Source organism: Equus asinus, chromosome 15 (assembly GCF_041296235.1).
Source record: "Equus asinus isolate D_3611 breed Donkey chromosome 15, EquAss-T2T_v2, whole genome shotgun sequence".
Lineage (NCBI taxonomy): Eukaryota > Metazoa > Chordata > Mammalia > Perissodactyla > Equidae > Equus > Equus asinus.
In genome coordinates this window covers 18,040,068-18,063,393 of record NC_091804.1, presented here as the reverse complement: position 1 = coordinate 18,063,393, position 23,326 = coordinate 18,040,068, and positions in this window count along the sequence as shown.

Below are 23,326 nucleotides of genomic sequence, written 5' to 3'. Positions count from 1 at the left end.
CTGGGGTTTCCATAGTGATGCTAAACAAGCCTCTCCTGCCTGGTCCACACCTGCCACGACCCCACTGGCCCCCAATCTAACTTTGTCATCAGGAGCGATAGTTCAGATGTGCAGGTTTGATGAGCTGACACGCGGAGAGATGCAGCCCTAAGGCGGGGGCCGGGCCTGGGAAAGGGACAGGTGTGGCTCAGTGGTCCGCCACTGTCGACCAGGACCAGGACCTGGGACAGCCACGACTGGGAAGAGAGGGGGTTGGGGCCTCAAGAACAGATTAAACTTGCAAGGATTTTTTTCTCGGGGGACATGTCTGCTTGAAAAGGGTGGGAGGTAAAAAGGGAGGTGGGATCTATGAGAGGCTGGGAGAGCCGTCAGACCTCGACGTGAGTCTCATCCCCAGTGGGGCAGAGAGGGGAAGATGGGAGGGAGTACCCTAGACAGTGGTTCCGTCTAAGAAAGTTCGACAGAGCCTGTAGGACGTCTTTGAAACAAAGTCAGGCAACAAAAGAAATTCTGGTCTCCCGGCATGAAATCTGCCCCGGGATCCCCACCGCGCAGGGCGGAGGAGAGCTGGCACGGGGGGCGTGGCTCGCGCAGACGCCGGGGGGACTGTGCCGCGCAGCCCGCGCCGCAGTCAATTACGCTCCCGGAGGCGGGGCGCGGCCGCAGGGTCTCAAGTGCGGAGATTGGGCACCGCAGAAGGAGGCGAGGCTGGGAGAGCCCAGAGGTGGCTAGGACGTTAGAGTCCAAACCAGGACCCGCCGAGGGAAGGCTCACTAGTGTTCTGGGAATTACTAGTTCTAGGAAGAACTGGAAGACCTTCTTGGTGGTAGAGTTGTCCTAGAAGGGAGCAGGCAGGCATTGAGTAATAGGAAAGAGGCTCTTTTCATTTTAAAAATCAAAGTTATACGTTCACGTGGGACTGTCAAATAGCGCCTGAAAGCCTTTATTTCAGAAAACAGCAACTCTGTCTGTCCCTCTTTCCTCATTGCCTGCCCCTTCAGAAACCGCAGTCTCTGAGCTGAGGCGCAAAGACCTTCTGCTCTCTCCCTCTCTCAGCGCGCTGGCGCCCTCGTCTGTTCTGAGCCCGTAGAGCAACGGCGCGTTGGTAATGTGTTGCAACAATTTATTGATCACAATTTGATACTTAACCCAGTTTCCTATGTGTATACTGTGGGGACCTGGAATTGGCCACCCCAAGATATGTCTCTTTGGCATGAGGATTATTTGAGGCTGATTGCTTTTGATAAACTGGGACAGGGAAGGAGGCTCTGAGGAATGGAACTCGCCCTTTGTTAGGACACATTTACATTTGTAAGGTAAATCTCTATCTGTAAAAGGTGCCTCCCTCTCTGTACCAGGAAGAAGAAAGGCGATGACCTACTCTCTAAAAACTCTTAATCAATACCAAAGGCAAAGACTTAAATATGCATTTTATTGTGCTAGTCTGGTAACCTCCTGTAACTGACTTCCCTCCCCCTCCCAACGCTGGCATCTCCTTAAAGATTAAGTATCTTTCCTTAGGCTGGGAACCGAATGTGGCGCTCATCTGTGACCACCCCCCCCCCAGCCTGAGGCAACACACCTGCCACCCCGCGGCGTTCACTGGGACAGCAGACCTATCTGTCGTTTCCATCAAGCACTGTGCCGACAGGGCAATCTTGTGACTATTGTGGGAGGGACATTTCAATCACATGTGAAACACCCCATTTGGGGGTATATAACCACTATGTGCACCCCACTTCTTCGGTGCCCTTTCAGGAAGAAAGGCCCCGGGCCATGGTTCCTCATAAAGCTTTGTTTAATTTTCTCTTGCTATTCTGTCTCATGTGAATTTAATTCGTTCTCCGGCCAGACGAACCCCCATTTGGGGAGAGGAAATGTCTTCCTCCCCTACAATACCATCTTAATGCAGATTAAACAAGATTAGTTTTCACTTATATATTGCTGATTTTTTTTAAGGAATTGGTATTCCTAATATTAAAACTCTGATAAAACACATATCGACCTTTGGAAAGTTGAAATGGTTGACTGGCTTTACTTCATTGAAAAGTATTAAATTCTCCTTCCTTTAGAATAAGAAAAAAAAAAGGAGGGGGATAAGACTGTTTGTGGTTCTCGTTTGTCCACTCCCTGCAAGGTCTGACTGTAATCTCCATTTTTCCGTTCCCTGTAGTCACATCGCTGCCCTAAGCCGCTGCCTTCTTAGGCTAATACGGAAAGGCTTAAACGTTTTTTCTCCCTCCTCAATATGGGAAAGACCCATATTTCTGAATAAGTTTTATTTCATAGCACTTCATTTGTTAAAAATTGAGAAAATACAGACTAAATCGGATACCTAAAAATCCGATTTAGTCGGAGCACACATAAGTGAGGTTTGTTCCAACTATACTTTGTAACACTATGGAATTTAATAAAAGAAGTGGTTTCAAACTGAAGCCAGTGTGTTTCAACTCAAGATGTGAAAGCAGTTTGTTATAAGGTCCTCTCTCCTGTGAATAATTCAGGAACTTTGATCTCAAGGAGAAGATGGAAAAGAAGCACTAAGAGGTGTTCTAAGAGTTTTTTCCTCTGTTTTCATCTTGACAGCACCTAATTTGGGTTAACTTCTCTTTGTGGTTCTCAGCACAGTGTCAGGCATGTACGAGACACTCAGCATGTCTTTGTGGAATTACTTCAGACATAGATTAATTAGGGTTGTAGTCATGTTCTGGAAAAAATGTTATATTTCATTCCTTTGTGACACTGTCAATCATTTCTAGTCTCATATAGATTTTTGTTTTTGTTTTTGTTTTTTTTCAAAGATTGGCACCTGGGCTAACAACTGTTACCAATCTTTTTTTTTTTCTGCTTTATCTCCCTAAACCCCCCCTCCCCGACACCCCCGTACACAGTTGTATATCTTAGTTGCACATCCTTCTAGTTGTGGGATGTGGGACACCGCCTCAACGTGGCCTGACAAGCAGTGCCGTGTCCGCGCCCAGGACCAGAACCCTGGGCCGCCGCAGCGGAGTGCGCGAACTTAACCACTTGGCCATGGAGTCGGCCCCAGATCTTTGTTTTTAATTACATGCGACTGCTGAGAAATTTTCCTCTTTTTCTGCCTATGCATTATGTCTCTCTTGCCTTCTCAGGATGGTTGTGAATCATTAAGGGCAAAAACAAAAATAGCGTTGTATCCCTCTTCCAACAATGCTAAGTGTTGCGCAAGTCCTCAGTGAATATTTGCTGATAAATAGGTGATTGTTCTCTATGTGTGCATGTGTTTTTTAGGTGAAAGAAGGCTCTTCTGTTTAAGAAGGGAAAATCTCTTGTTAATCACCAGGAATCAAGGGCAAGTTTGTTGTCTGCCTTAATTTATTACCATATCCATAACCCCCAGCATGGTGCATTATGGGTGGTATGTCATCAATATTTTCTGAATAAATCATAAATGAAAGGTGATATTGCAAATAAACAGCAGTAAAAATGAATAATTGCATATATAAATCCTAAATGAAGGACTGTCATCAGAGCTAATGAAATATTTTGAATGTCATTTGCTCTACAAATTAATGGGAAGCTCTGGGCTGGGTCAGAGGCCTATGCATCCACCTAGGGCCCCACAGCAAGAGGAGGAAGAGGTGGCTTGTGGGCCACAGCTGGAACATGCCGGAAACTCTGAGTCTGTGGACGCTTCCTTGCCTTATGACCTTATTGTTTCATATCTTTACCTCCTCCCAACTCGACAGTCCTCAGTTGTGTCTGAGGGGGCTTCTTGCTCTCCTTTTGCGTTGTTGCCTCAGCTGTGATGGATTTGGGCTCCATCCTTGTTGATGCTCAGCTGGCAGATTCTCAGGTACCTGGCAGCTTGGAGCTGGTGCTACGTTATGGGCCAGGACAAGTGGTAATATGAAGGTGGCCATCGTTCATTGACAGAGATACAGAGTAAGATCTTGTTCTTCCCTTAAAATGAAGAACCCCCATCAGAAAGTGAATATTTATTGAGCCTTGTGCCAGTGATCAATTTATTGCCTCTCGGTTCCTGTTCATGCTCCCATATCTGCTGTGTGATATGAATGGTATTCAGCAGCTCTCCTTTACAGTGAGCACAATGTTCAGTTTGTTAGTACAGGGCACACACAGGAGGAGCATTGCAGGAGGAAGGGACTTCTCTTGCTGGTTCTGGTGGCAACCAAACTGGTCAGTGGTATGGGTGTGTCCTTCCTTGGGTACCCTCCCTCAGCCCCATCCTATAGAGTTATCTTTACATCTTATTTTATCATAGCTTAATTATTTCTCTATATTAAACGTCCCATATTTAAATCACTGTGTGGTTTCTGACTCTTTCTTGGACCCAGACTGATACAAGCATTTCCTATAGGCTTAGCATGTTACAAGCATTTTCTTATTTCTCCCCATAACCCTATGGTGTCAGTGGTTCTTTGGGTCCCATTTTCAGATAAGAAAACTGATGCCCATTGATATCTTCTAACTTGATGAAGGATAAACTGAAAAATGTGAGATGCTTGTTAGATAACTGAGTAGAGATCTCAAGTAGGCACTTGGCTGAATAAATCCAGAGTCAGGAGAGTAGTCAGTGCAGGAGATAGAAATCTGGGAGTTGTCAGTGTCTGGGCAAGGACCACAGTCTAAGATCATAAATGTGTACATTGACCCAAAGTCTCTCTTATGCCACCATTGAGCAGCCAAGATGGAGGAAGCTTCCACTTCAGATTTGTGAAGCTTTGTAAAAAGTGTATCTTCCTAAAAAATATTTGGGTAAGCTTAACATTACCTTGCAAACCTGAATACCAGCTATAAGAGAGGAACGGTACCTGGATGTTAGCTGGGTGATCAAAATCAAAGCTGGAATGTCCTATGTTTTCAACCAGGAAAGGAATGAGAACTACTCCTAAGGAATTTTACCTACTGTCACAACACCAGTTCCGCTTTGAGCACAGGCCCATGGATACAAGATGGCATCACACTCAGGGCTCAGAGAACCAGTGTAGCCATGTGGGTGGAAGGAGGTTAAGGGCAGAAGGATTAGTGAGCAGATAGGGGTTGGGAATTACCTTTTTGATCACATTTCTGGCTTCAAGTCTCCTTTGCCAACAGCAAGAATTTTCGGGCTGGTTTATACTCTAGATAAGGCAGGGGAGCCATGGATGGTATTTGAACCAGCAAGGGTGCTGGTAGAGCTGAGCTTGCAAAAGATGCCCCTCCAAGAAGAGGGAGGCATCCTGAGTGGCAAAACCAAACCCCTTCCTTGCAGGATGGGACATGGTGTGCACAGGTCTGGTGGCAACTTCCCCGGACCTGATTTCCTCCTAACGGGGAAAGAATAGAGAGGAGCCCAGTGAGGCTCCATGGGTGAGCTATATCTGCAGGCAGCAGTTTGTTTGGTGAATGACACAGGGGACAGCGTATTCTTGTGAACAGGTGCACAGCTGCCTACCACTGTTGGCAAGGTCTGTTAATCTGGAGTTGGGGGTGTGTATTGATTCAGTCACTTTGGAAAACAGTTTGATCTTATTATTGAGTAAAATTAAACGTGGCTCTCTCCCGTGAACCAACAATTCTACCCCTAGATAGATAAAAGCATCATCTCAAATTGCTAAAAAGAATTCTCATATAAATAAATGGCAAGCACATGCCAAGATTTTATTTAACTCATTAATGAAGTGAGCAGCATAATGCAAAATTAATTCAATGAGGACCTGAGTATTTTTATACAATCTATGGAGAAAGAAATGCTGAAATAAAATTGCTAAATTCAATACAAAACTGATTACTGTCCCACAGGGCAATAATACCGTTAACTTTTGGTGTTATCTCCTTTACTGAGTATTTAAAAATCAACACACCAAACCAGTTTTCTTTAGTTAACCTTTAACATTAGAGAATTATAAAACAGAGTTCCAATTAACTGCAAACGCAAATCAACAAAGTTTCATTCCATGAGAGTTAGATGACCTTTAAGTAGACTTAACTGTCACACCATCATTTTTCTACTTTACTTCAAAATTTTGGATAAGTAGGCTGAATAGTTACGCAATCTATGGAAATTCTTGCACACCTTCCCCAGGACACATCCGAAGGACTGTTCAGAACAGCGTTATCTTCATTCACAAAATCTAGAAACCACTCAAATGTTTATTAACAGAGCAGTGGAAACATAGCCTTTATGATGAAATACATCAATAAAAACGAAAAAATTACAGCTACGTTCCAACATAGAACAATTCCACAATGTAATTTTAATATTATTTGAACTTTTGGCTAGGCAGTGTGTCTTGCTTTGGCCAATGTAATTAGTAGATATCACATAAACAAAAGCTGAAATGAGCTTGTGTATTTGGTCCTGTTCTCTTGTGCTTCTGTCTCCTGCCATCCGAAGAGCATGTGTCAGGGAGCCGTAGGTTCAAACAGACCAGAGACATGTGGACCAGATCTGGACGAAGCCTGGATCCTGGCTCTAAGCCCAGCTGAGCCCCACTGCCTCCTCAGTGGCATCCCACTGAGGTTTGGGATGACTGTTATGTAGCATAATTGAGCAATAGCTACATCAGACAGACATGCAGACCAAAACCATTTATATGTAATGTCCTGGGACATGCAAAAGCAGTTAATGATTGTGAATATACCCCCAAATGCAATAAAACCATGAAGAAAAGTGACGAATAAGCATAAAATTCAGGATACTAGTTACCCTGGGTGTGAGGGAGATATATTTGGGGACACACAGAAGACTGCAAGGATAGTGGTGGTTCATTTCTTAAGCTGGGAGGTGGGCACACAGTTTATCTTATTGGTACTCTCTATGGCTTCCTGTGCACATTATAAAGCCTCTCGTATATACTTTCTATTTCATTTTCCTTCAGATGGGGAAAAAAACACAAAACCTTGAATCACAATGAAGTATATTAGAGCCTGAGACACAGCCCACATGAGACTTTTACAGGAATTTAGGGCAGGTAAACACAACTCATTCAAAGATAAGTTATCAAAAAAGGATGAGCACGTAATATAATCAAAGATGAGACCAGAAAAAGGACAGGAAAATCATTTGAAAAAAAGTTTGCCATGAGGCAAATGAAAAGTAAGACCAAACATTTGCAATCAAATGACAGAATTAATGGAGCAGTCACCTCTAAAAGCAGGAGGCAAATGTTGAGATATGAGAGACTGAGGAAGAAATATCAGGGGTAAAGGATGAGATGAAAAGAGAACTGAAGGAGATTAAAAAAATAGGAATAGGTCAAATTATGAACAATACTTCGTCTGAGAGGAGACAGTGGGGGCAGGAGGAGGAAGTTCTCTGTGCGCCATGTGGAGCTATTTGCCTCTTAGAAGCACGTGAATTTGTCACTTGGGTTTTGAAAAATGATGAAAAGCACCTTTTCCTACCCATACCCCATGTTTGAGTCCCCTTGGCACTGTCCCTGCAGCAGCGTTTGGGCCTCCAGTGCCTTGGAGACCCCACGCTGATCCAGGTGTCTGCCCTGTTCTTGGACAACCCTCCAGCAACAGTCTTCCCTTGAGCTGGTCCTAACTCTGCCTGCTGGGGTCCCATGAACATTAGGATTCTCCAACTCATGCCTATATTCTTGTTTCCCAGCACAAACTTGGTCCCCAGTCTCCTGTTCTGGGTGCTGCTGCTCTTCTCCCAAGGTTTGAAGCCTCTGAACTCAGAGCCTCAGAGCTGCCAGCCCCTGTTGTGACTCCAATGCTGCCACTCCCAGGGTCTGGCCCCTCACCTTTGGGTTCCATTCCCCTTGATTCTGTTGATCACATCTGGAAATTCAGCATGGAATAGGATGAGAGGGGACATGGCAGCAATGAAAGCAGACGTTGATTTACCATCACCATGGAAACCTCAGGCCATGTGCTCGGTGTGGGGCAGCTCATTGGGACTCTTGGACATTAGGAATCCCTGGGAGGCAGCCCCGGATTATTGAGCCCTGGTTTCAAGGGTTTACCACACTGTCAACTCCATGTAATCTTAAGAAGACCACCCTTTCTGTGCCCAATTTTTTCACCTGTAAAGTGTGGGACACTTGCTGATTCCAGTGGGATGGAGTGAGAGAAAGGGCCAAGCTGGAAGAAGACAGGAGACATTAGGGATGGTTCCTTCTGCAACATGGACTCAGAGAGCAAGGGATCCATGGAGATGTCTGTGGATGAGTCACAGAGGGAGGGAATGGTTGCCAAGGTCTCACTGAGATCCAACCAGAGCAGGAGCTGGCTGTTGGCCAGGTAATCACTGAGAGGAGAGAAGAGTTTTGTGCCAAGCCCAGAGAGACACTGTCCAGCCTCGGCACTTCTTACCCTACAAATTTGACTCTGCTATTGACTCCACTTGGGGCGACCAGGGCTCTGGGTGGGAATGGCAGCTTCAAGAAGATGAGACACCCTGGGGATGAGGAAGGTGACAGGCAGTGCCTCAGTGGAAAGCTCAACTATTCAAGTACAAGCTCTCTTCAAGGGGGGGGGGGGGGTTCATGTCCCACTGGCCACTCCTTGGACCTTGGATAACAACTACCCAGTGAGACTCCCTAATCCACAGAACACTGAAAGGAGGGAATTGAAACATCCATAAGTGAGGTAAATGAGATCCACTACTCCTGGAAAAATATGAGAGGACATGAGAAAATGAGTCTTCAAATGGAAGTGCCTACACAAGGTCAGACATGTTTGACCCCAAGAACCAGAAATACCAAAGCTTCGCCATAAGCCTAGAAGCCCTCTCATATCTAAAAGTTACACACAGAGGGGATAATATTGGATTGCTATCAGCTACAGCCCCTGAAGCTCTCAGATTTGGTCAGTTGTGTTTGAAGTTTCAGGAGAGCCTATAATCACCATTTTTTAATTTTTTCACCCTCTGTAAACGATGACTCAACAGCGGCTTAAGCAGAAGCTCAAAAATGTCACCACAAAAAGACAAAAAGGGGTTAAAATACTATCAGATTATGAAAAAAGACAAAACCAGCAAGGAACATTTTGGAAACACCAGTGTGGTTCATCCAAAAAAGCAGATTCCAGAAAAGAAAGAAAGGGAGGAGGTGAGCATAAGCTCTCAGGGGAGGTGAGCCACTGGAAGATAGTTACTCTGTAAGACCCTGTGAACGACCAGAAAGTGAGCCCAAAAAACAATGAGAACAGAAGAGAATAGAGAATAAATGAAATGGCCCAGCAAGAGAAATATTTCAAAGACCAAACCCTGTGATGCCATCTCCAGGAAGATCTGGTCATGAAACCCTTCCAGAGAGAGGTCCTCAAACCCAAATTAATGTTTGGGCTGAGCACTGCCACTGGCACGGTCCCGGCTACCCAGATCTTGTTCCAGCTGCCATGACCCTCTCCCCTTCAATGAGCGAGACCGGCTGAGGATTGAACTTGGGTTTGAAGATGGGCCTTCACTTCATCTCCAGGTGGTTACAACTTGATTACAACGTGAGGGTAAATGCAGCCCAGTCACATATTTCTGTCTCCTGTGATTAAAAACCAGACAAGCTCCCCAAGAAGCTCACCTGCTGAGTCTCAGGTGGGAGGTGGACCTCATGTCAAAAGGACTCTGACCTGGAGAGTCTGCAGGGAATTCAGCACATACAGCTGGGGGGCTGTGGAAGCCTTTGACCTTTACCTCGTTTGACCCTCCAGACAGAGGCATGAAGATGGGGATGGCCAGGCTCTGAGAGGTCACCCTGCTCCACGTCTCCCCAGCAGCACATTGCGAGGAGGAGAGCCCTAGCCAGAGCCCCATATCCCGCATGGGTCTTTGCACAGGGATCAGTAGAGACCCCCACATGGCGTTGGCCTCGGTTCTCTTGTTATCACCCTTTGAGGAAGAGAACAAAGGCACAGAGTAGTTTATGAAACTTGCCCAAGAACACACAGCCAGCAGGGGCCCCAAGCGGCCCTTGAACTCAGACCTCTGCTGGGCATTATCGGCTAAATCCTGGCTCTTGGGCTTCCTCCCCTCCCAGCTCTCCGCCCTGCTCTCAGACTGTCCCTGGGCCTCACTGCTCAGGAGGAGGAGGAGAAGCCTGAGGCCCTAGAGCTCAGGAAGTGGACCCAGCCAGACGGGCAGGGGCTGCATCCAGATTCCAGCTTTCTCTCTGAGTTCAGGCCTTTTTCTGCAGGACGTGAGGGCCTAAGACCAGGTGGCAGCAGGGGGCAGCCCTGCTGGGCAGAAGTTCCCAGGAGAGGCTGGAAGATGCAGAATCTCCCCCGGGTCAGCCAAGTCCTGTCCTGCCCCGGGTGGGAGGTGGCATCTGGGCACCCACGGCCTCCCTCAGTGTGGGAGACTGAAGCTGAGGCCACAGGAAGGGCGCCGTCCCCCCTTCTGGGAGGAGGGAGCCAGCCACGCAGCCGCCTCCTTCAGCTCCCTCAGCATCCAAAGTGGGTCCACCACACCTGTGAACTGGCAAAGGAAAAGTGAAAGGCTTTCGTGATCCTGTTGACTGTTGGTTCTCTGGGTCTTGTTCTCTGTTCATCATTTTCTGTTCCAAGTGAGAGGCTAAGATGGACGGTGAGGCGGTAGGGAGAGGAGATCCCACAGCCAGCCCTGAGTCTCCTCCCCTCCCCAGGCAGCGTGGCCGGGGCCACTGGCTTGGGCAGGAGTCACATGGGTCCAGCCTCCAGGAGTCCCCTCCCTGATGGCCCCTCTGAGAGTCTGACCACCTGATGCCTGCAGCTCAGTTGAGCACCAGCTGGAGCAGAATCAGCAAGAACAAGCTTGGTTCTGAGGACTACCAGCTGACTGTTATGTTCGCAATGCCTCCCCTGTTTTCTTAGAATTTGGCTTTTCAAACATATGAGCATTATAAGAAATCATATCACAACCCACAGGTTAACAGAAGTTGCATTTTGTTTCCATGACTCTGGCTCCCTAAGGGGCAGAAAAACAAGTGAGTGTATTCCTGTTATCTAAACTGCAGGGTCCAAGCTAGGTGGGTTGCGGGGTGGGGGTGGGGGGCGCAGGAGGGGTGGGGGACAGTGCTGTGCATCCTATGGCAGCCTGGGATGGTGGGAATCCGGCATTTTATCTGGGAAAATTGGTCCCTAGAGCAGAGTGGCTGCCCATCTGCACAATGGGGGAGCCAGGTGAGTGCTCAGGCCTTACCTGTCCACTGAAGACCCTCCGAGGAGTGGGCAGTGCAGGAGCAGCCTGGTGGGAGGGGCCGGGGAACCTGCAGGACCCTCTGAGTGTGTGAAGCCTGGTGACCTGATCCTTTAGTCCTGTCACCTCCTCTGAGCCTCTCAGCCCCAGGTCCAGGTGGTAGGTGTGTCTGGTTCTCCGAGTAACCATGGCCCTGTCAGGGGCCTCAGAGCTGGGCCTCCATCCATGTCTGTGTGGAGCTGAGAGGTGCTGGGGGAGGGGATGCTGGTCCCCTGTCCTCGTTCTTAGGGGAGCCTTTTGCTCCAGTGCCCCATCTCAGGGGCAGCAGCCCTGGAGGGAGGAGGTGGTAGGCTGGGACGGCTGGCAATGCAAAGGGAATCGTGGCTGATGGCTAGAGAAAAAGATGAACAAGACGTTACTCTTCTCCTGGTGAAGCTCAAATAGGAGCAGAAGACATATGCAGGCGTTCAGCCTGTGTGAGCCCCATTCTCAGTACTTGGCAGCGGATCCATTTTATTATTTCCCAGTGCTCTGTTGGAGGTGGTATGTGAGCCCCTTTTTCACATGGGGGTCCCTTTCCCTCTTTCTCTCCTATCCTCTTGGGGGTCCTTCGGGGTCCTGGTTGCCCTATGGGGCATTTCTAGGCAGTTTCCCTCCCCTCCTCTTCCACCCTACTGTCCCTACCACCCCTCTCCCTGCTCCACATACCCCATTGCCCAGCTCCCATGAGTTCATTATGGCCAGGGAGGGGAGGTATCTTGACAGGGACGTCCCCTAGAACATTCCTCCTGGATATGCTCCATGCGGGACCCCCTGCCACATGCAGCTTCTGGGCTGTGGGAAGGAGAGGTGGGTTGTGTGTGAATGTGGGTGTGTCTCAGCGTGTCCGTTGTCTGTGTGTACAATGTGAGTGTGTACCTGTGCCGCTGTCTGTGTGGTGCATGCTCAGCAAATACCATCCCTGCACTACGTGCCCCGGTGATCCTGCCCTTCAGCTGGACCCCTGGAGAAGAGGCAGGTGCTGGACGATTTCCTGTCATTGCTTTTCCCCCAAGGATGGGAAGGATCCTGGGCAAAACTGAGCAGAAACCAAGTTTGATTTCAAGATGACACTTTCCCATCTCTACCTCCACCCCATCCAAATCCTGCAAATATTTCCTATCAAATCTCAATATTTATTCTTTACTTTGTCAGTTCATGTTCTGCCTCCTCTGCATGCTGACCATGCAGTTTTGTGAAATTAAATTCACTTCACTAAGCCAACTCTGCCCCTCTGGGTGTCTACACCGGGGCTGCCAAGCCACAGCGGAAAATTCCGCAGCAGGGCCCACTAAACCCATCCACATCTGAGTACCAAGCTCACAGCCTGTTCAATGAGCCAACGCAGAGCTGCGTCATGACATGGGTGGGTCCTGGACACTTGGGTCTGTCTGAGCCCCTTTCATAAAACACTCAAAAATTGATTTTATAACTTGTTGGTATAAATATGAATATATTAATACCACATATAAAAACATTTTCTTTCTCTTATAAGTTCATGTTTTTCCTCCTGATTTTAAAAGAAAGTGAAAGAAATTTTCATGGGCCCCATAAGTCTGTGGGCTGGGCACTGGATCTTCCATGACCAGTGGCTAAGGGGTCCTCTGGCCATCCCGCTCATGGCTGTGCTCTCTTCACTCTCCCATTCTGCCCAGAGACTATTTCAGAAATTGCAGAGACTGTGACCGGCCCTGTGGCCAAGCAGTTAAGTTTGCGTGCTTTGCTTTGGCGGCCCAGGGTTTCGCTGGTTAGGATCCTGGGCACAGACACGGCACCGCTCATCAGGCCATGCTGAGGCGGCGTCCCACATGCCACAACTAGAAGGACCCACAACTAAAATATACAACTATGTACCGGGGGGCTTTGGGGAGAAAAAGGAAAAATAAAATCTTTAAAAAAAAAAAATTTCAGAGAGGACAGAGCCCCATATCTCCATGTCCAGGGATGGCTCCCAGGTCACCTCTGACTGGCATGTGTCTGCCCTGCTGCCAGGAGGCTCTGTGCATTCTTAATTCCTTTACACCACCCACCGACCTGTGCGGGTGCTTCCTGGGGCCAGGCAGTGCTCTAAGTCCACTACTTTGATTAACTCTGGATCCCTGACTTATTCCCTCGCCACGAGGCTGTCATCACCCTACTTTACAGAGGAGGAACATGGGTGCTATTCTCATTCCCCTGGGGACAGGCAGCCCCCTCTTGACCCTAACAACTCAGATCCCAGGATCCTGCCCTAATCCCTGTGTCCAGAGCACCTCTTCCTACCTCTTCCCAGGTCCCTAGTCTGTCTCCAGGATGCTCTGAAGGAGGCCTGCCCTCAGGTTTCAGGAGGGAGTCCAGCCCCGGGAGTCGGCCTGGTCCAGGAGGGGCGCTCATCCTGCCCAGCCCCGCTGCATGCTGTCACTTCTTACCAGGCAGAGGGTGACTTTCCCCATCCTCACAAGCTCATCTGGTGTCTGGACTTCTCCAAGGCTGAGGGCAGGCACACATTTTGTCCCTGCGTGCCCCGACCTGCTGACCTATCACTGCCACCCTGACCGTGAACATTCCCGAACTGCCCTCCTGACTGAGCCTGATGAACAAACAGCCCTGACTCACTGAGACACTGGGCCACCTGATGGAGCTTTGTCGGTTTAACTGATTCTGTCTCCAAGGGCCCAACTGCCGGATGATCCTGATTGGCCGAGCAGCGTGGCCCACCTGACCAACTGATGACTAACCAGCTGGGAGCCAGCTGCCTATCAAATGACAGACCCTCAGAGCATGGAGGGCCTAACAGACAGGAGTCAGACAGGAGAGAAGGGGGGCTGGAGGGGAGTGCCGGGGAGCTCACCCATAGGCTCTTTGGGTCACTTTTCTTCTCCTTGTTTTTCTTTTAAACAGATTTATTGAGAAATAATCCATATACCATACAATTCACCTATTTAAAATGTACACTGGTGTTTAGAATATTCACAGAGTTATGCATCTGTCACCACAACCTAATTTTAGAACATTTTTATCACCCCAAAGAAAAACTCTATACCCAGTCATTGCCATTCACCGACACCCCAGTCCTAAATTTTAGCTCCATAGATTTGCCAATTTGGAAATGTCATCGAAATGGAATCATACAATATGTGGTCTTTCATACCTAGTTTCTTTCACTCAGTCTGTTTTCAAAGTTCATCCTTGTTGAATCAGTATCAGAACTTCATTCATTCAATAAGCTGAAAAATATTCCATTGTAAGTATAAAACACATTTTATTCATCTGTTCACCAATCGATGGACATTTGGGTGTTTCCAGTTTTTTCCCCTCATGAGTAAAACTGCCACGAACATTTGTGTAAAGTTTTTGGGGTGGATATATCTTTTCGTTTCTTATGAGTATATACCTGGGAGTGGCATTTCTGGGTCCAAGTGTAACTCTATATTTAATCTTTTGAGCTGCTTCCAAACTGTTTTCCAAAGTACCTGCCCCACTTCTCATTCTCAACAGCAATATATGAGGATTCCATTTTTTTCCCCATCCTAACATTTGTCTGACTTTTTGATTATAGCCATCCTAGTGAGTGTGAAGTGGTGTCTCGTTGTGCTTTTGATTTGCATTTCCTAAATGACTAACGCTGTTGAACATCCTTTCATGTGCTCATTGGCCATTTGTATATCATCTTCCAGAAATGTCCATTCAAATCCTTTGCTCATATTTTAGTTGGGGTTTTTATCTGTCAAGTTGTAAGAGTCCTTAATGCATTCTAGATAAAAGTCTCTCATCAGATATATAATTTGCAAATATTTGCTTCCATTCTGTGAGTTGTCTTTTCACTTTCTTGGTGGTGTTCTTTGAAGCACAAAAATTTTAATTTTTATGAGGTCTATTTTATTTTTCCTTTAGTCACTTGTGCCTTTGGCATCAAATTATTGCCTAATCCAAGGTCACAAAGATGAACTCCTATGTTTTCTTCTAAGAGTTTTATAGTTTAGCTCTTACATTTAAATCTTTGACCCATTTTGGATTAATTCTTGGATGTGGTATGAGACAGGGATCCAACTTTATTATTTTGCCTGTGGCTATCCAGTTGTCCTGGCACCATTTGTTGAAAAGACTATCCTTTTCCCATTGAATTGTTTTGGCATTGTTCCCAAAAAGCAATTTACCACAAATATGAGGGTTTATTTCTGGACTCTCAATTGTATTCCGTTGATCTGTGTCTATCCTTAATGCCAGTACCACACTGTTTTGATTATTGTAGCTTTGTAAAAAGTTTTGGAACAGGAAGTGTGGCTTCTCCAACTTTGGTCTTCTTTCCCAAGATTGTTTTGGCTATTCTGGGTCCCTTGGATTTCTGCATGAATTTTAGGATCAGCTTATCAACTTCTGTAAAGAAGACAGCTGTAGTTTTGACAGGTATTGTGTTGAAACTGAAGATCAACATGGGGAGTTGAATTAGTCAGAGTTCACCAGAGAAACAGAACAGAATGTGTACACATATATATAACGAGAGATTTATTACAAGGAATTGGCTCACATGACTATGGAGGCTGGTGAGTCCAAAATCTGTAGTCTGGGTCAGCAGGCTCAAGACCAGGAGAACCAATCTTCTAGTTCTAGTCTGAAGGCCAGCAGGCAGAGCCCCAGGAAAACCAATGATGCAAATGGAGTCTGAAGGCTGTCTGCTGAAGAATTCCCTCTTGCTCAAGGAGGCCAGTCTTTTTTGCTATTCACGCCTTCAACTAACTGAATGAGGCCCACTCACATTATGGAGAGAAATCTGCTTTACTCAAAGTTCACCAATTTAGGGGGCCGGCCCGGTGGCGTAGTAGTTAAGTTCTCTCGCTCCACTTGGGCAGCCTGGTGTTCACAGGTTTAGATTCCGGGTGCAGACCTAGCACCACTCATCAAGCCACACTGTGGCAGCCTCCCACATAAAATAGAGGAAGATTGGCACAGATGTTAGCTCAGCAATAATCTTCCTCAAGCTAAATGCGGAAGATTGGCAACAGATGTTAGCTCAGGGCCACTCTTCCTCACACACACACAAAAAAACCCAAAACAGTTCACCAATTTAAATGTTACTCTCATCCAAAAACAAGCTGACACATAATATTAACCATCAGGAGAATATTAGTATCTTAATACTTAAGTCTTCTGACCCATGGATATGGGATGTCTTTCCACTTATTTAGAGTTTCTTTAATTTATTTCAACAATATTTTTTAATATTCACAGTATAAAAGTTTCATGCTTCTTTTTAAAAATTTATTCCTAGGTATTTAATTCTTTTAAAATAGAATTATTTTCCCAACATAATTTGCTGTTATATAGTAATACAATTACTATTTGAATATTGATGTTGTATCTTGCAGTCTTACTGAGCTCGTTTGTTAATTCTTCCAGCATAATGGATTCCTTAGTATTTTCTATGTGTAAGATCGTGTGATCTTTGCATAGAGATAGTTTTATTTCTTCCTTTCCAATCTGGATTCCTTTTGTTTCTTTCTCTTGCCTAATTCCCTGGCTAGAACTTCCAGTACAACGTTGAGCAGAAGTAGTGAGAGCAGACAGCCTTTTCTTGTTCCTATTCTTCAGGGGAAGGCAGCCAGTCTTTCACTATTAAATATGTTAGTTGTGGGCTTTTTATAGATGCCCTTTATCAGGTCGAGAAAGTTCTCTTCTAGTCCTAGTGTCTTGAGTATTTTCATTATGAAGCAGTGTTGGATTTTATCAAATGCTTTTTCTGTGTCTACTGAGATGATTGTGTGTTTTTTCTTTATCCTATTGATATGGTGTATTACGTTAATTAATTTTCACATGTTAAACCCATCTTGCATTCCTGGGATAAATTTCACATGGTCTTGGTGTATGATCTTCTTCATATGTTGCTAGATTCAGTTTGCTCTCATTTTGTTGGAGATTTTTGCATCTATATTCATAAAAGATATTGGTTTGTAGTTTTCTTGTTGTGTCTTTGTCTTTTGGTATCAGTCTCAGCTACTTCCTGGGACTTAGGGACGCATCCAGCTCTCCTGTGCAAGACCCTGCAGTACTCAAGTAGGAGCTGCTTCTGGAAGCTTTCTTGACATGAGATCTATAGATGAGCTTTAAAACAGAGACCACAGAGTCTCTCAAAATTTATTCAACATTGTGTGTGTAGATGGTAATGTACATTTTTCTGAGTTGAGAAGGTATAGCAATTATCTAGCTCTCAAAGATGGCCTTCTTAGACCTAAAAGATGTTGGGAGGCACCTCTCTATGGAGACCTTCAGGAAGGTCAGGAAGATGCGAGAAGAAAACTCATCAAATCCCATTTCACTCCTGCTCCCAGAAACCCAAGGTGGCATGGAGGAACCTTAGGGGGTGCCAAGGCCTGAGCTGGAGGCAAGAGTGTCAGGGAGAGGGGATGGGGCCCTGGGCATTCCTCTGAATTCCAGCTGGGGTTCTTCACCCTTTACTCAGCAGTCCCTCCAGAGCAGCCCCTGCGCCTGAGGGGCACTGCCATGTAGGGGCAAGTCTTACTTCACTGTGGGTCTGAGACACCCAGGGGAGAGGAGAATTCCCACCTCAGTTCAGGTCTGAGGCCCCTTATCCTGAACTGGGATACTTGGCATTGCTTTTGGGGCAGGCAGGAGCTGTGCACCTGTGTGCTCGCAGGGAGGGGGATCACAGATGTAGGCATGCCCATAAGTGTCTCTGGACATCCACATGCATGACACATGCTGATGCCTCCATGTGTTCCCGTCCCTGGTATCCCCTATTTATCGCTGAGAACCTGCAGTGTCTGCACAACGAGGTGGAGCCATAGACCCCCCACCATCCTTCTTATAGAAAGCTCCATAGGGCTCCTTCTGGCACGCTGCCTGTGACCATTAATGTGCTGGGAGGGGCAGGTACCAGGCACTCTGTTAACAAGCAGGTCCTTTGAAATCACCCCCACACATCCAAAGATTCTCACGAGGCCACTGGGTGGGGACCCCACATGAGAATCCCTGGCTGGTCTCTGGTACCAATGAGACGGTCATTTCCTTTGGTCTCTGATTTGGAATTTAAGGTTAGAGCCCTGCTGTACCCTGTGGTTGTCACCCTGGCTATGCACAAGGCCCACCTGGGAGCATGTCCGAAGTTACTGCCACTGAGACCTTGCTTCTCCAGCCCCTGAGACAATTACTTTGTGGTGCTGAGTGAACACCAGGAGTTTTAAAGTCTCCCCAGATTATTGCAGTGAGCAGCCGTGGTTGAGACCCTCTGCTCCAACCCTTCATCCTTCTAGCAACAACTTCATCACCACTTGGCACCTCCCTCATCAAATACTTGTTGCCCCTGTGGTGACCAACTGTCCCAGTTTGCCCTGGGCTGAGAGCGGTTTCTCGGCCGTGGGTCTTCCAACGCTAACACCAGCTCAGTCCCAGGCAAACCGGGGTGGCTGGTCACCCTAGTTGCCACACACAAATCCGAAGCCCCAGCCTCCCCTCCCCTCCACCAAGGCCCAGCTCTTCCTCCCCCAGTCCAGCAACTTGTCCTCGGTGACTCCTCATTCTTATCCCAACCCTCAAACCTCATTCTTTTTTAACTCACTTGTGGTGATTCCATTAGCAGTTGAATAGACACACTCCTCCTCACTTACTGAGGACTCTTTTCGCCTGTGATTGCCACACGCTTCCTGTACATGAGATTTCAGAGGGCCTCCAGGTTATTCCATGGAGCAGCCACAGTTGAGGGCCATGGTGCCAGCCCCATTTCCAGTGACCTCATCCCCACCTGACACCTCTCCACCAGAGAGTCTGGTGTCCCTCAAGAATCTCAACCTCAGCCGCTCAAACTCACATAGTTCCTTGCACCAAAGCCTAAGAATTCTCCCACCAATCCTCCCATGCATCCTTGTCAATCCCCTACTTCCTTATCAACAGCATCCTCATCCTAAATCTCAAACCCCAGTTCTTCCCTAAGCCTCTTGCAGCTATACCACCTCCAATCCCAGACCCCCCACTCCAATCTAAAGGATGTTTTCAGTGCATTCACCACGTATTTCCTGTAGCGACTCCTGTGAGCCTCCCCGAAGTTGCGCTCGCTGCTCTTGCACAGGCGCGCAGGGCTCCCCACACTCAAGGCTGGCCCGCCCTCTCCAACCTCTCAGCTCCTTGGTTTATCCACCCACCCCACGTTCACATACATACTCAGTGCCGACTATGCCAGGCGCTGTGCTCAGCCCTGAGATACAGCCACAAACAGGGCCCACTGCACCCTTCCTGTGGCACAGACATTAAAAAGGTCAAAAAACAAATCAGGTATTTGGGAGGCTGAATTTGAGATGCTCATTAACATTTGAGTTTGAGATGCTCGATAAACATTAAGAGGAGATGGTCAGAAGCAGTTCACTGTTCAGGTCTGGAACTCAGAAGAAAGATGTAGACTAGAGGAAATCATTCAGGAGTGGTTGGTGTGGAGAGGGCAACTGAGGAAATGAGAGAGTCAGTGCGGAGAGGGCAACTGAAGCTGTGAGTGGGGACGTGCTTGTTATGAGAGAGGAGAAAACCTCGGCCTGATCCTGGAGATATGGCCATGTAAGTTCACGTAACAGAGAGTTCGTGTGCCCAGTCAGATCTCCTCAGATCCTGTTTAGCAGTTTTGGTCAGTGTGTCACCCCCAAGGGCTAAAGGGCCTTGGCCTGGTGGCTCAGACCTACCACCTCCTCCAGAGGGTCACCCTTGAATCCCCTTGCTGCTGAGTGGGGGAGTTGCGCCAGCCATGTCCTCCTAGGCCTGTGGCAAAGGCCTGTCTGGAGTGAGGGGGACAAAAGCTGGGGTCCCTTGTCTGGAGCCAGGACAGACTCCATAGTGCAATCACACTCCACAGTACCCCAGGGTCAGGCAGAGGCCTGATTTCATAGCACCCACAAGCCGGCAAAACTCCCTGCTCCCTCCTTACAGTTTCTCCAGGGAGCAGCCCCCAGCGCGTCGTACGCTCCTAAGTCCTGCACCCAGGATCTGCTTGTCGGATCCTAAAGACATTCGAGGGGAAATATCCAATGGGGGAAAACTAATGTGGTAAGCTGGAGCTGTGGGAATGTGGTGCCACCGAGGCCCAGGGCAAAGAGGGGTCAAGAAGAACAGAGTGATCACCCTGGGCACCTGGTCCAGAGGTGAAAGGTCAAATGAGGATGGAGACCTGGTAACCGTGGGAAGAAGGGGTGGGATGGAGTGGTGGGTTCAGAGCTCAGATAGGGTTGGGCTAACACTGTTCAGAATTTGTTGCTGTCTCAAGAAATTTGCCAGTGAATGGAAAAGGAATGTAAAGTGGGCAGAGAGGGATGAAAAAATCAGGACTGAAATCTCTCAGTCCACAGCCAGGAGAGAGTTCCTGGACAGATAACTTAACCCATGCGTGCGAGGGAGACAGAGCACTCTCCAGGCAGGTCTGCAGATTCCTTTTTGATGCTGGGCCTCTTTACAAGTATTCATGTAATTTTAAGTCCGTGTAAATTAGTGTTTTTACCTTAATGATTCTGCTTTATTTCGTGTTTTTATTCATTTAATCATTTAACAAGTGTTTCTTGAATACCTACTACCTGTCGTCTCACACTGTTCCAGACCCCAAGGAACAGCTTTGAAAAGGCAAATTAAATCCCTGCCTCCTGGGAATTATGTTTTAAGAGGGAGGAGAAAACAGCAGTAAATACAGATAGTGACGTCAGGTGGTGAAAATTGCTACTGCTAAGAACAATTTGATAGAGGAGGAAGGAGAGACTGATTCTTGTGAATAGCCTTACATTGCCTGTCACTGTCAGGTGGGTGAGAAGTAAAGGGTTAAATATTAGTGCAAAAAGAAATGTATTTGCAAGGAAGTAAAATGAACTCGTTTACACTGGGATTGGTGCAACCACTTTGGACAGGAGTTTGGCTTTATCCAGTGAAGTTGAGGATACAACTTTGGCCCTGCAATTCCCATAAACTTTTGTACATGTGTTTTGGAGGATAGGTAAATCTGTTTTGTTTTGTTTTTTTTTTTGCTGGGAAAGATTCACCCTGAGCTAACGTCTGTGGCCAATGTTCCTCTTTTTTTTTTTCCCTCCCCAAAGCCTCAGTACATAGTTGTATATTCTAGTTGTAGGTCATTCTAGTTCTTCAATGTGACCTGCTGCCACAGCATGGCTACTGACAGACGGACGAGTGGTATAGCTCCGCGCCTGGGAACTGGCCTGGGCCACTGAAGTGGAGGGCGCTGGCTTTAACCATTAGGCTATCAGGGCTGGCTCAGGTAAATCTTGTTCCAAGAAGCAAAACTAAAAACAATCCAAACATCCACTAACAAAAGAATGGAGAAATAAACTGTTGTAGAGCCAGTGTGGTGGAATACTTCACAGACATGGAAATGTGCAAATTACCTTTCTAGGAAGACCCCAATATGCAGAAAAGTCACAAACGAACTGTGGAGCAAGAAAGGGAGGCCAGAAAAACAATATTGTACAAAAATGCGTGGAAAACTCTTCAGTGCGTCCTTTGCAAATACAAAGAATTGTAATCAGACTACACAGAAAGGCAATTGTGTGAGAACCATAAAATTCCTCATCACAGTTTCCGCAGCTGTGACTGGTGGTGGGTGCAGAGGGGCCTGCAGAAGTCGCCCCAGGGGTCTGTTTATTTCTGGAGCGAGTGACAATACACGAGGAGAGATGCTGTGATTAGTTCTCTTTCTGCCTCACATATGCAGTTTATATGTTCTTTCTTGTTGGCTGCTGCATTTCACTTTTTAAGATGGAGAAAAACACCCTCTCACAGAAACCTTGGCTTCCAACCACCGTTTATGAGAACCTGGGCCACGGCATCTGGTCCTCCTCTGGATGAGCTTCCTGCTAAAAACTGATTTGGCAAAAACTTTCCTCATTCAGAAATAAGTGAGAGCTGGAGAGGAGTACAAAAAACTACAAAAAGAATGGGAAAGAAAAGAAAAGGAAAAGCAAGGCTGACTAAGAACACACCAGAAAAACATGACCTTAGAGCAAAGACAACCGTGACCCAAATTGTGGCAACAAGTCACCATGCAGCAATGGTGAGATCTAACAGAAGGGGAGACAGCAGGGCCCCTGGAACTGGAGCTGGCAGAGCTGGGGGCATGGGGACAGGGAGGGGATGTGAGAGAAGATCTTTGTGGCTCAGCTCAAAGAGGAGAAAATGGCTTTCTGAGGAGGAGGCAATGGGGACAGGCCAAGGGAGGAGGGTGCTGTTTCCTGAAATAAAACCTCTTAGAGGATATTTGACTGTTCGTAGTTCAAGTATATGTTAACTAATACATATGTTAATGTATATGTTTGATTAAAAATAATAATAAATAACAGAAAGGCATCTCTTTCCTGGCCGTCACCCAGTGCTGGCCCACAGACAGTATCCCCTGCAGGAGTCTTTGTCTCTGCTGGCACAGCGATAGGCCAGGAGATCCGCCTCCCCACCGGCCTGCTCCCTTCCAGGACGACCCCACCGGCACCAAGGTCTTCACAGACAGAGCCCCTCCAACCTGCCCCAGGGTGTCTTCCTCAGGCTCGTCTTAGCACTGGCCACTCAGGACCCAGGGGCATCTGGGCTCCCTCAGCCGAACCTCCACTGACATTCCTCAATTGAAGTTGCTGAGACTTGGTTTCCTGTGTCCCAGTCACTGCCACCCGACCCCAGATCCAGAGCCCCAGGCTTTGGCACCTCTCTTTTCCTTGTCTGAGTCCCCAGGGGCTGCCCACGCACCTGGGAGATCTGTTTCTCTGCGTTCCTGCTCATTGCATCTGTGCATGTGGGCTGTCAACCTGTGGCAACGTTACTCTTTTGAACCTCAGTCATTTTTTTCTTGTGTAAACTTGGGACATATAATTACCTTCACACTGGACAGACGGGGTGGATGAGGTGAGAGTGAAGCAGGAGCTGGGAGGAGGGAGTTGGGCTGGGACAGGTTGAGAGACAATTCCAGAATCAAGTAACCAGGGGAGGGGCAGTGATGTCATGAGGGCCCCATTGTGACACCCACCACACACCAGGAGGGGAGCCAGGATTGGCCAGGAAGCCTCAGAGGGAATAAAAGCCTGGTTGCCCAGCAATGAAATTTGAAATCCGCAACAGAAAGACAGCAAGAAAATCTTCAAAGCACTTGGAAACTGAAAAACACATTCTAAACAACCCATGGATCAAAGAGAAAGGCTCAAGGAAAATTTTAAAATAGAGTGA